Here is an 11982-nt window from a genome sequence, read left to right on the forward strand (position 1 = left end):
GAACATTTCAAGATTTATCCTGAAGTACAACGCTGTCAGTGACAGGATAATATCCATACACCTACAAGGAAGACCAGTTAATAAGGCTATTATTCAAATTTACGAACCAACCACTAACGCCAAAAATGAGGAAACTGAAGTTTTTTACCAGCTTCTGCAGTATGAGTAGAACTGTGTCCATAGGATTTTCAATGGCTGATTTTGGCTGATTTTTTTTGGAAGTAGACTGTCAGGTCTTTCTTCCCAGGGGCCTCTAGGTGCACTCCAACCTCCAACCTTCTGGTTAGCTGCTGAGCAAGTTAACCATTTGCACTACCCAGGAATTCCAGATATGTGTATAGAGAGACATAGAGAGATCACTGGTTCTGTTCTGTAGAGAACCCTAACACATTTTGGTACCAAGACTGATTCTAAAGGAACAGAATCCTTTGACACATTGTGAAAGATGTAACTAATGTCACTGAACAATTTGCATACAAATTGTCAAAGGGGAACCTAATTTGTTGTGTAAACTTTCACCAAAAACACAATAAAATATTATTTTTAAAAAAAACTTAAACTGAAATTATCCCTTGAGGTCACCTTTTAGCTAAATAACAGATTGGCTCATAAAATAGAATAAACCTAAGAAACTCATTGCTGTCAAGTTGATTCCAACTCATAGTGACCGTATAGGACCTAGTAGAACTGCCCCATAAGGTTTCCAGGGCTGTAAATACTGATGGAAGCAGACTGCCACGTTTTTCTCCCACAGAGTGGCTGGCGGGTTTGAACTGCTATCCCTTCAGTTAGCAACTGAGTGCACTAACCACTGCACCACCAAGGCTCCTTAAAAAAACAAACAAACCTGTTGCCATCAAGTCGATTCTGACTCATAGCAACCCTACTGGACAGAGTAGAACTGCCCCATGGGGTTTCCAAGGAGCGACTGGTGGATTCGAACTGCAGACCTTTCAGTTAGCAGCCGAGCTGTTAACCACTGCATCTCCAGGGCTCCAAAATATAGAATACCACCTGTGAATAATGAACTCCTTTAAAAAACCATCTGTATGAAACCAAATGGTCAAAAAAAAAAAAACTCTAAAGCAAAAATAAGAAGGTAACGGGGCAGGGAAACTAGAGTACTGGAAAAAGTACAACCAGAACAGAATGAATGAGAACGATGACACATTGTGGAAAATGTAACCAAGATCACTGAACAATTTGTGTAGAAATTGTTAAATGGGAACATAATTTGCTGTGTAAACTTTCACCTTAAACACAATATTATATAAAAATTAAAAATAATGAACAGAATCCTAAGGATGAGTTATCTGAATCGGTTTTGGTTCTGGAATAGGTTCTCAAAGCTGGTTCGATTTAAAGGCACTAATGAGTCTATTTCCATTAGTGAAGAGCGCACCGTTGATCCATGAAGTGATGTGGCAATGTTTGTTGTTGTTAATTGCTGTCGAGTCGGTTCTACCTCATGGCAACCCCAAGTGTGCAGAGTAGAAATGCTCCACAGGGTTTTCAAGGCTGTGACATTTTGGAAGCAGATCACCAGGCTTGTATTCCAAGGCACCTCAGGGTGGGTTTGAACCTCCAACCTTTCAGGTAATAATGGAGCACTTAACCGTTTGCGCCATCCAGTCTACGTGGCAATAGAGTTATGCAAAATATCACCACTGGTACCAGGAATAAAAAATTAAGGTATTTTCAACTTTTAAAAAAAAAAATATATATATCACCACTGGGCACTCCTAAGCAAAACTTGCAAGTGACAAGGTTCTGGGTGATCATGTATTTAATACCTTAGGACATTTGTGTCAAGCTGACGAGTACAATGAACTTGGCTGGTTGCTCCTACTTTTGCTGAACAAAGTGGGGAAAGAAAAGGATGAACTAAGGGCTTCAAAGTCCCAGCTCAAGTGCAACATAAAGGACCTGGAAGTTGCTCTGTGCGTCCTGAAAGAAAGTCTTATCTGCTGTAGCCACAGGCATGGCGCTGAGATTGCTGAAAACCAAACTCAGGCTCTCATCCTGCGGGTGGCTGAATTACAACATCCTTTGAATTCCAAAAAGAAAAGGCAGCTGGCTTTCCCTTAATATTCACGCACTCGTCTTTCCTCTTGCCTGCTTTCACCTTGTCACTTCCTCCATCCTCAGAGTGGAGGCCTCGCCAGGAGCACCTGGAGAACTTGTGAATAAGGCAGAGCTCAGCTCCTGATGGCTGTTGCGATGTCCTTGCATCACTGCATTCTATCCCAGTTTCTGACCTCATGTCCACAATGCACAACAGGTCCTGCCTGATCCCAAACTCTGCTGCCCTCAGTGTGATCCCCTCCTGCAAAGCCTACTCCTGAACTGAACCAGAAGTGACCTAGACTCCTCCAGGCCGGTACTCTGACATTCAGAGTTGGTGTCCCATTTCCTATGATCCTCTGACACCTCTTCTCTTGAACCTATTCTGACACATAGACTTACACCTTATTCACCCAAACCAGTATCTACCTGGAATCTCACTTTTTCGTTTGTTTCCTGCTTTAGTCCTGCTCCTGGTCACCTGTTTGATATCCCATGCCCACCTCTTGGACTGGAGCCCTAAACCTAGTCAGTGACTTGGCCTATTTTTTTACCATTGACTCTGACTCATGGAAACCCCATGTGTTTCAGAGTAGAACTCTGCTCCATAGGACTTTCAGTGGCTGATATTTCAGAAGAAGATTGCCAGGCCTTTCTTCTGAGGTGCCTCTGGATGGACTCGAGCCACCAATCTTTTGGTTAGCAGCCAAGCAGGGACTCCAGCATTGACCTATTTGATACTGAGAGGATTCTTGACTCCGAGAGCCTGCAGGACTGTCCAGGTCGGCATGCCTTTCCCTTCCAAGATGCCCCGTTACTGTGTCCTGCCCATCTGCCACACTGTCTGGGCAGCAACTACAGATTTCCCACCTTTATTCTCTCTGCCCCTGGAGGTTCTGCAGCTGGGTTGATTTTCCCAGAGTTTGGCTCACCCCAGGAGGTGGGGTTAGTATCAAGTCCCAACTCTTCCTGGCCTGGCTCATCACTCATATTCTAGGGAAATGGATCCCCACCCCTCATCCTGAGCCTTGTCCTCCCAACCTGTTGCGTCCACCTCCCTTTGGAAGTATATGCCCTGCTTTGACTTTGAGTGTTCCATTCTGCAGCCACCCATGTGCCTGGGGCTTTGGACACTGCTGACTGCTCCCTCTTTCTTGGAACACTTTATTCCCTTAGAGATTGTATTAGTTTCATATTGCTGCTGTAACAAAATGACCACAAACTTGTAGTTTCAACAATACGAGTTTATTATCTTACCATTCAGGAGGTCAGAAGTCTCACTGGGCTAAAATCAAGGTGTTAGCAAGTTCCTTCTGGAGGCTGTAGGAGAGAATTCATTCCCCCCCCCATTCCAGCTTCTAGAAGATCTGTGAATTCCATGGTTCATGGCCCTCTTCCGTCTTCAGAGTCAACAAATGCATCACTCTGACCTCTGCTTCTGTCATCACTTCTCCTTCCTTGATCCTCCTGCCTCCCTCTTTCCTTACAAGGACACTTATGATTACACTGGGTCCAACCAGATCATCCAGAACAATCTCTCAATCTCAAACTCCTTAACTTAATCACATCAGCTAGTTCCTTTTGCCATGTAAGTTATCGTGTTCACAGATTCCAAAAATTAGGACGTGGACATCTTTGGGAGCCATTATTCTGCCTACCATAGGGAGCACAGCATTTTTCTCTCCCAGTTCTCTTTTTCCCCTCTCTGACACTCTGTCTTGTTTTCATCCATTGGTTCTTTATTCCCCAATGATCTCTTTATTCCCCCATGATCTCACTGTGGCCCTGTTCCCACTACGTTGTTAGCTGTCATCAGGTTAACTCCAACTTACGGCAACCTTAGGTACAACAGAACAAAATATTCCCTAGTCCTGTGCCGTCTTCATGATTGTCAGCATATTTGAGTCCACTGTTGTGGCTATTGTGTCAATCCATCTCACCGAGGGTCTCCTATGCCCTTGTCAGCCCTCTACTTCACCAAACATGATGTCTTCCTTTAGTGATTTATTCCTACTGATGACATGTCCAAAGTAACCAAGTCAGATAGTGTTCTGTTGTGACTCATAAAGTTTTCGTTGGCTAGTCTTTGACAGTAGATTGCCATGCCTTTCTTCTTAGTATGTCTTAGTCTGGAAGCTCCAATGAAATCTGTCCACCATGGATGACCCTGTGATATTTGAAATATCTGTGGCATAGCTTCCAGCATCATAGCAACAAGCAAGTATGAAAAACAGACAGATGGGTGGTAAGTTCCCACTACACCTACATCCTATGCACTCTCATTCACTGTCCTGGTTTAGGCCTTACACTGGTAAATTTCCAGATACAGGTCTCCAGCCCAATCCTTTCTCCTGAGCTTCAGTCCTATATAGCCATCATTCAGACCTCTCTGCCTCGGAGATGGCAACACCAGTGTTTCCATTGGGTGGTCGGGCCCAGAACAAAGTCAAGAAGTAACGAGTGCCATGTGGGACCTCTGAGAGTGGCTTTGCTGTTTTTTGGTGAAATAACCTAAGAGACGAGCACATTCTTACAGAAGAAATAAATAACACAGAAAGAATAAACACTAACATTTTCAACTTACCTTCTTAAATAACCCCATTTGTCCACATCTTACTCTCATAGTATCTTCTCTAGCGGAGAAAAAAATAACTGAAACATAATACAAGGAAGAAAATTACACAGGATAACAATGTAAATGGCTATTATTTATTGAGAATTTACCAGGAACTGGATTAAGCACAGTTCATGAAATATTTATCTTGTTAGATCCCCATGACAAGCCTATGAGGTAAACATTTTTTGTATCAGATGAAGAAAATGTGGCTTGGATGGTTAAATAACTGGCCAAGTTCACACGGTCAATAAGAGGCAGAGCCAGGACTTGAACCGAGGTCTACTGGACACCAATGTCCATACTACCAACACTCTACATTGAGATAAGAGAGAAGGCCCAAGGGTAAGATGAGTATGTGAACACAAACAAAAAATGGTGCCTCTTGTTCCACGAGGCAATGCTCATTTTCTGGTGTTATTTTTTTCCTTGTCCACAGTCACCCCAGAACTCTGCAGGCCTAGAGAGAAGAAGCTCTGGCTTGCTGTTAACTAGCGTGCCTGCTGCCATTTTTCCAGGCTCTGGAGCCAGATTATCCAGTCTATCAGCCCCCAAGAGGGTTAGAGTAATGAAAGTGCCTCCGGGACAGATTGCCTGCCCAATCACCACCAGGTCCCCATCATGCCCCTATATAATTTACACTGGTCAGAGGAAATCATTGCTGGCTATTGATTCCGGAAGAAGCTGATGCAAAGAGAACAAATCCAACACAGTAATAAGGCAGCAGCGTGGGAGAAGGCCTAGAGGAGAGTGCCACAGGTTCACTTAACTCCTCAGTGGTCGATAGGCTTTTTATTGAAATGCATTACTCTTCCACTCCTGGATCCCAAGAGCATGGGCATCATCTAGGAGCCTGTGGCTCTCGGCTCTTCCTCCCTTCACCGCTTACCCTAATGGGTGGAGACTGAGGTCTGGACAATATCGGGGCAATGGCAGTGCCTGTAACCAAGCCCTGCCAAGCACAATGAAGGGAGGTAGTTCCACCAGGCTGATCCTCCACTAAGTACAGCTGTGTCCTTGCTAACCTCCCATGCCTCCCTTCCCTGCTCATGTACTTTCCCTCTGTTTCTTTCTTTTCACACATGCTATTTTACATAGCTAGAGAGAGGTGATAGATAGAGATATTCACTCTACTACAAAAATGTTTTTACAAAAAAAGAAAGGGAGGGGGAGAGAGAAACAGGAAGGGAGAGAGGGACGGAGGGACTGGAAAGGGAGAAAGGAAAAGAGAAAACGCTCCCCTCCTCTCTTCTGGCATGATATTTTCATTATCCCTGATTATGCAGTGAGTGGTTAAGTGCTATGGCTGGTAACCAAAAGGTCGGCAGTTCGCATCCACCAGGCACTCCTTGGGAACTCTATGGGGCAGTTCTACTCTATCCTATAGGGTCACTATGAGTCAGAATCGACTCGACGGTAAAAGTTTGGTTTGTTTGTTTGTTTGTCTTTTACCATCCACTAAAGTTTCTGAGAACCTTGTAACCTGCAATGGATCACCAGGAAGAAAGAAAGGGGAAAAATTAGAAAAGCTGCAGAATTTGAAGCTGTGTTTGCCATGGAAATTTTAACCATGGGAAACTTTTGCTGTGAAGAAAGAAGGAAGATGAAGGTGAGAGTGTAGCTGTGAGCGTTCCAGAGGGCTTTCGTTCTGAAAGGGAAGTAGGTGGAGGTGAAGAAGGTCAGGAAGGTAGCAATAGAATGGGACTGGGAAATCCAATGGCCAAATATCAATGCAAAGTTGACCTTTTCCATTTTAAGCATTGAGAAATTTCTACCCTCAGGCCAGCCAGATTTCAACCCTTTCTTTCTTTTCTCTTCTTTTTTAACAATTGTCTAGCAGTCCTTTCTACCCCCCATCGTCAGTTTATCATACTGTGGTGGCTTCCATGTTGCTGTGATGCTGAATTCAAATTGTGGTGTTGGTGAAGAGTGTTGAATATACCATGTGTGATGGTTAAGATTGTATGTCAATTTAGCGAGGCCATGAGTCTCAGTGTTTTGGCAGTTGTATAATGTTGTGATCACTTCCCTGTTGAAATTTGGTATGTGATCACCTCCATGATGGAATCTACTGAGTGGTACCAGTGGGGATGGGGCCTGCGGCGGCTCACTGCCCCCTCAGCCTTCATCTCTCTGCCCTCCTCTCGCTACTTCCTTCCTGCTCGCCTTGCCAAGGTTTTTGGCTTGTTCTAGACCCAGCAGCTACCTTTTGTCATCTCACATCTGGTTCTTGGGACTTGAGCTAGCAGCTTACCTGGCAATCTGCACAGCCTGTGAGCGGGAGCCCTGCTCTCTGACCTGCCAATCTTGGGTTCGCCAGCTTCTGTGGCTGCGTGAATTGGGAGAGGCCTCTACCCTGATCCATGGACTTGGGACATTCTAGCCTCTACACTGAGTGAGCTGTTTCCTTGATATAAATCTCTCTATATATATATTTATACGCTTTACTGGTTTTGCTTCTCTAGAGAACCCAGCCTAAGACACCACAGAATACCAAAAGAATGAACAAATCAGTCTTAGAAGAAATACAACCAGAAATGCTCCTTAGAAGCAAGGATGGTGAGACTTTGGCTCATTTACTTTGGACACATCCTTAGGAAAGACCAATGCAAGAAAAGAACGATCATGGTTGATAAGGTGGAGGATTGGCGAAGATGAGGGAGGCCCTTGGTGAGATGGACTAGCACAGTGGCTAAATAAATGGACTCAAACATAGCAAGGATCACGCAGATGGTGTAGGACTAGGCAACATTTCCTTCTGTTATCCATAGGTTGCTGTGAGTTGGAGCCAACTTAATGGCAACTAACAACAATATCATGATGCTGGAAGCTATGCCACTGGTATTTCAAATACCAGCCAGGTGGAAAGGTTTCAGCAGAGCTTCCAGACTAAGACAGATGAGGAAGAAAAGCCTGGTGACCTACTTCCAAAAATTAGCCAATGAAAACCTTATGGATCACAACAGAACATTCTCTGAATCACTTGCTTTGAACACATCGTCAGGAAGGATCAGTCCCTGGAGGGGGACATCATGTTTGATGAAGTAGAGGGTAGAGGGTGAAGGAAACCCTCAGTGGCCCCAGTGATAAACTTAAGCATGCCAGTGATTGTGAGGATGAGACAAGACCAGGCAATGTTTTATTCCTTTGTACTTGGGGTTGTTGAGTCAGAGTCGACTCAGTGGCAGCTAACAACAACAAACAGTCCTTTAGTTGTGGAGTCCCAGAATGATTTATGGCGGGAAAAAAAAGGCATAATTTCTTCCTTTTTTTTTTTTTTCCTGTCTCTCTTTCTTTCTTTTGGTGAGGTGACACTTTTGTGATATCCATCGTGACTTTCTTTAACTTCAATTAAAAATAATTGCTAATTCTGTCTGCATATGTCCAAAAGTATTCCTCCAGATCAAACAGGTGAAAGCAAGGGCTAGCCACACTACAGATTCATCCATGAAGACAAGAATTGGTTGAGTGCCCATCATATATCAGGAAAAAAATTGTAGAGACCTGTTCTCAAGATAATAATGAATAGCACGGAATTTACTTCTTCATGGCCTTCTTGGATGACCAAGACTTCCCAGATCAAGAGTCATTCCAGCTCTGAAAGTGGCACCAAGAAACACATGAGGAAGAATAGGGTAATTATAAACACTACTTTCAACGTTCTAAGTTCCCTTGAGTAACCTGCTGCCACGAGGCTGGGTGATGGATGCATGGAGCTTCATTATACTATTCTATTCTGAGTATGTCTGAAAAATTCCATAAGTCATCTGAAAAGGTGTCATGCTGAAAATGGAGAATGTTGTGTTGCCAAAAGGTTAATGAGTATCCCTTAAATTGTTGAGCACTTTTGAAACCAATGTGGTCACAATCAATCCTCCCAGCAGTGGTGTGAAGTAGGCAGATGAGGTAGTAGTCATGTGCACTTTATGAATGAGGAAAAGACCAGACTAGACTCATAGAAGCTCAGAGTCTGGACGAACCCAAAAGACCCGCCTCCAATCCTCCACCCTAATGTTGAACTTGATTACAGTCCTGTTACCATAACACATTAAGTCAAAAGTTACAGGGAGATAGATTTCGACCCAAAATAAGGAAGAACTTTTTAAAATCTGAAAATAGGATAGGCGCCTTTGGAAAGTACTGAGTCCCTGGCCCTGGAAGTGTCAAGCAGAAGGTAGAAGCTTCTCCATGAGAAATTCCTTGGAGAGGTTTCTGCTGTAAGTGGGATAATGAATTGAAAAGCATCAAGGGGATCCTCCAACTATTAATTTTCCGTGGTGCTAGAGATTTCAGACCACCACCCCATCTATCAATTTATTGTATTGGCTTGTATGGAAGCTATGCCACCAGTATTTCAAATACCAGCAGGGTCACCCATGGGAGACAGGTTTCAGTGGAACTTCCAGACTAAGACAGACTAGGAAGAAAGAACTGGTGATCTACTTCCAAAAAATTAGCTAGTGGAAATCCTATGGATCACAACAGAATATTGTCCAACATAGTGCCGGAAGATGAGCCCCTAGTTCAGCGGGCGCTCAAAATACACACTGGCCACAAAAATGGAGTAGAGTATAGCAACGATCATGAAGATTGTGCAGGACTGGGCAAAGTTTTGTTCTACTGTACATGGAACCACCATAAGTTGGAGCTGACTTGACAGCAACTAACAACAACAGAGATTTCAGAAGACTTCGTATTTCCTTCAAGGTTTCTTCCTGGGGGGTTGGGGAAAAGGCATCATCCAGATAGGACTTAGATCTCCGCTTGTGTATTGGGAAGAAAGAAGAACACAAAAATAAAAACAACTTCCAGTTAGTGAGCACGAACACTTGGCCACCATTTGCTGAGCGTTTATATGCATTATCTCACCTAATCTAATCGTCACATAAACCCTAGTTAGGTACCATGATTACACCAAAAGTGGGCCATGGAGAAATTAATTTACCCAGCTGACAAAGTATTATTGGCGCAAATCTCAATAGCAACCATCAGCTGACAGAGAGAAAGTCGAGGTAGCACTACGCCTGGGACGGTTTGCATTTGGTTTGCTTGTTTAGAATTCTCTAGCACCCAGGGAGCTGGCTAAGGTTGACAAGGGGCGCTTACGGAGAGGAAGGGAAAAACAAAGCACCTGCAGAGCCAATTAGCAAACTGGAATTCAACCCCAAACCTAACCTTTGGCTCCTTTCACTAACACCGTCTTGGGCTTTGATCGCAGTTACTAAGGAAGTTACTAAGGAAGGCTGACCTGGGTTCCCCGCAGGGAAACGTCAACATTCTTGCAGCAATGCAAACATCACTAAGGGTTTAAAACAGCCTGGAATGGAGGTCTGACTTCTAGAAACAAGCCCCCTATAAAGGTAACTGTTTCATTGTTGTTTTTACCGCCCGCATGGGTGACCTTTCAAACTACAGCCAAAACTCATTCTCTGTTAGAGACACCCGGTAGGGCAGATAAAGAATGAAGTACAGTGAAACTGGTGAGAGCCGGAACTCAACGGGACTGCCTTGTTTTTCCGGGTCTCTCAAGTTTTCCGCCTTTGACAAGCTGCAGACTTGCCACTTTTGTATCACTCGTTTTAGTGGAAAATATTTGAGTTTTCCCTCTGTGACAGGTTTCAGCCGTACAAAGTTTCCGGCTTTTGAGGGTTTTAACTGCACTAATTTCCCGACCAAAATTCTGGCTTGCTCAGTTTGAGGAGCTGCGCCGCACCCCGCGTGAAACGAGTGTTACCCACAGTACTTTTCCTCTGAAAGGGAGGTGGAGAGGTGAGGTTAAGAAGATGTAATTACGGGTGGAACCTGGAGCATCTTGGGTTGTGATACCGGGTGAGGTTTTCTCTGCCGAGTGCACTGAAAGAACCTTCCCCATCATGGAAGTGGCTGTCAGGGGACTGCCCTGCTTGGCAAGTCTCCGTGTGACATAATCACAGGTGGTGGGCCTGAAGGGGAGGCTGTTCAAGGGGAGAAAAGAAAGAGAAAACAAAGGGTGACCTGACTAAACACACATAAACGAGGTGTAAAGATTCGATTAGAGACCCAGGGAAGGTGGGAGGAAATGGAGAAATGAGGGGAAAACTATCTAAAGGCTTCTTTAGTTCTTGTGTGGGTGGGTCAGAGTCTTTTTGATATTCAGTCTTTTGGTGGGGGAGGAAGGTTCTAGAAAGGTGAGAAAGAACCATGGGAGAATGTGTAGTATCAGAATGGCCACAGCTCCCTGGCCCACCTGCTACTCATTTTAATGAAGAAAAGGGTCAATGAACTAGAAAGCTGTTGGTAGTGTACCTGGCCTGGCCTGGGGCAGGTGCATCAAAAGCGTGAATGGCCGTATCTCTTAGTTAGCTAGGGCTGCTGTATAACAGAAATACCACAAGTGGGTGACTTTAAAGAATGGAAATTTATTTTCTCACAGTTCAGGAGGCTACAAGTCTGAATTCAGACCACCTGCTCTAGGGGAAGACGTTGTCTCTTTCAGCTTCTGTAGTCCCAGCATTCCTCGGTTCCTTGGTGGTATACACGCATCTATCTTCCTGCAGTTTGATAGATCGATTTTACGTGGCCTTTCTCTCCACGGTCTTATAACTCCCAGCAAATGATTGGGTGGGACTATGCAAATAAGGTGCTTGTGGCCCACCAAGGGATTGGACAGCTTGCTAATAATGCCAATAAGGTGCATAGAAATCCTGTGGGGGTGGGACCATGCAAATAAGGTGTATGGAACACTAATGAGGGGATTGGTCAGTTTTGCCATCCCACTAGGCTTAAAAGAGCGCCAAACCCAGAGCAGAGGGAGACCTCACTACCACCAAAAAGAAGAGAAGGGAGTGGAACGCAAGCTTTGGACCAAAGGACCCAGGATCCCTGTGCTGGGAACCTCCTAGACCCAGGAGACAAAGAGAGCAGTAACACCAGAGGCAGCGAGAGAATGTGAGAAGCAGCAGCAGAGAAACAGCAGCATCAGAACCAGGAGACCAGCACAAGATGGCACAGTGAGCTTCCCAGTCCACAGAGTAAGGCAGTTACAGTGGGTGTGCCAACTTACGGATGAGAGAGCTAAGTGCCTTCGGACCGAAGCTTGTTGGTGGAGTGGGGTATCCCCGGGCACTTATTACTGGAGCTAAAGAGCTTTGTAACACTTGCCCAAGCAGGGAAGAGGCCAAGCCAAGGGCATTTCGTGCATGCTTGCGGTGCTAGGTTCTGTAGGATTCAGTCATATCATTATACAGTTTCTGACTGTAAACCTTCATTCATGTCATGACACCAGGGAAGTTAGCACAGTGGAGGTCACAAGTATTTCTAGAAAC

This window comes from Trichechus manatus, unplaced genomic scaffold (assembly GCF_000243295.1).
Source record: "Trichechus manatus latirostris isolate Lorelei unplaced genomic scaffold, TriManLat1.0 scaffold00077, whole genome shotgun sequence".
In the NCBI taxonomy this organism is placed as follows: Eukaryota; Metazoa; Chordata; class Mammalia; order Sirenia; family Trichechidae; genus Trichechus; species Trichechus manatus.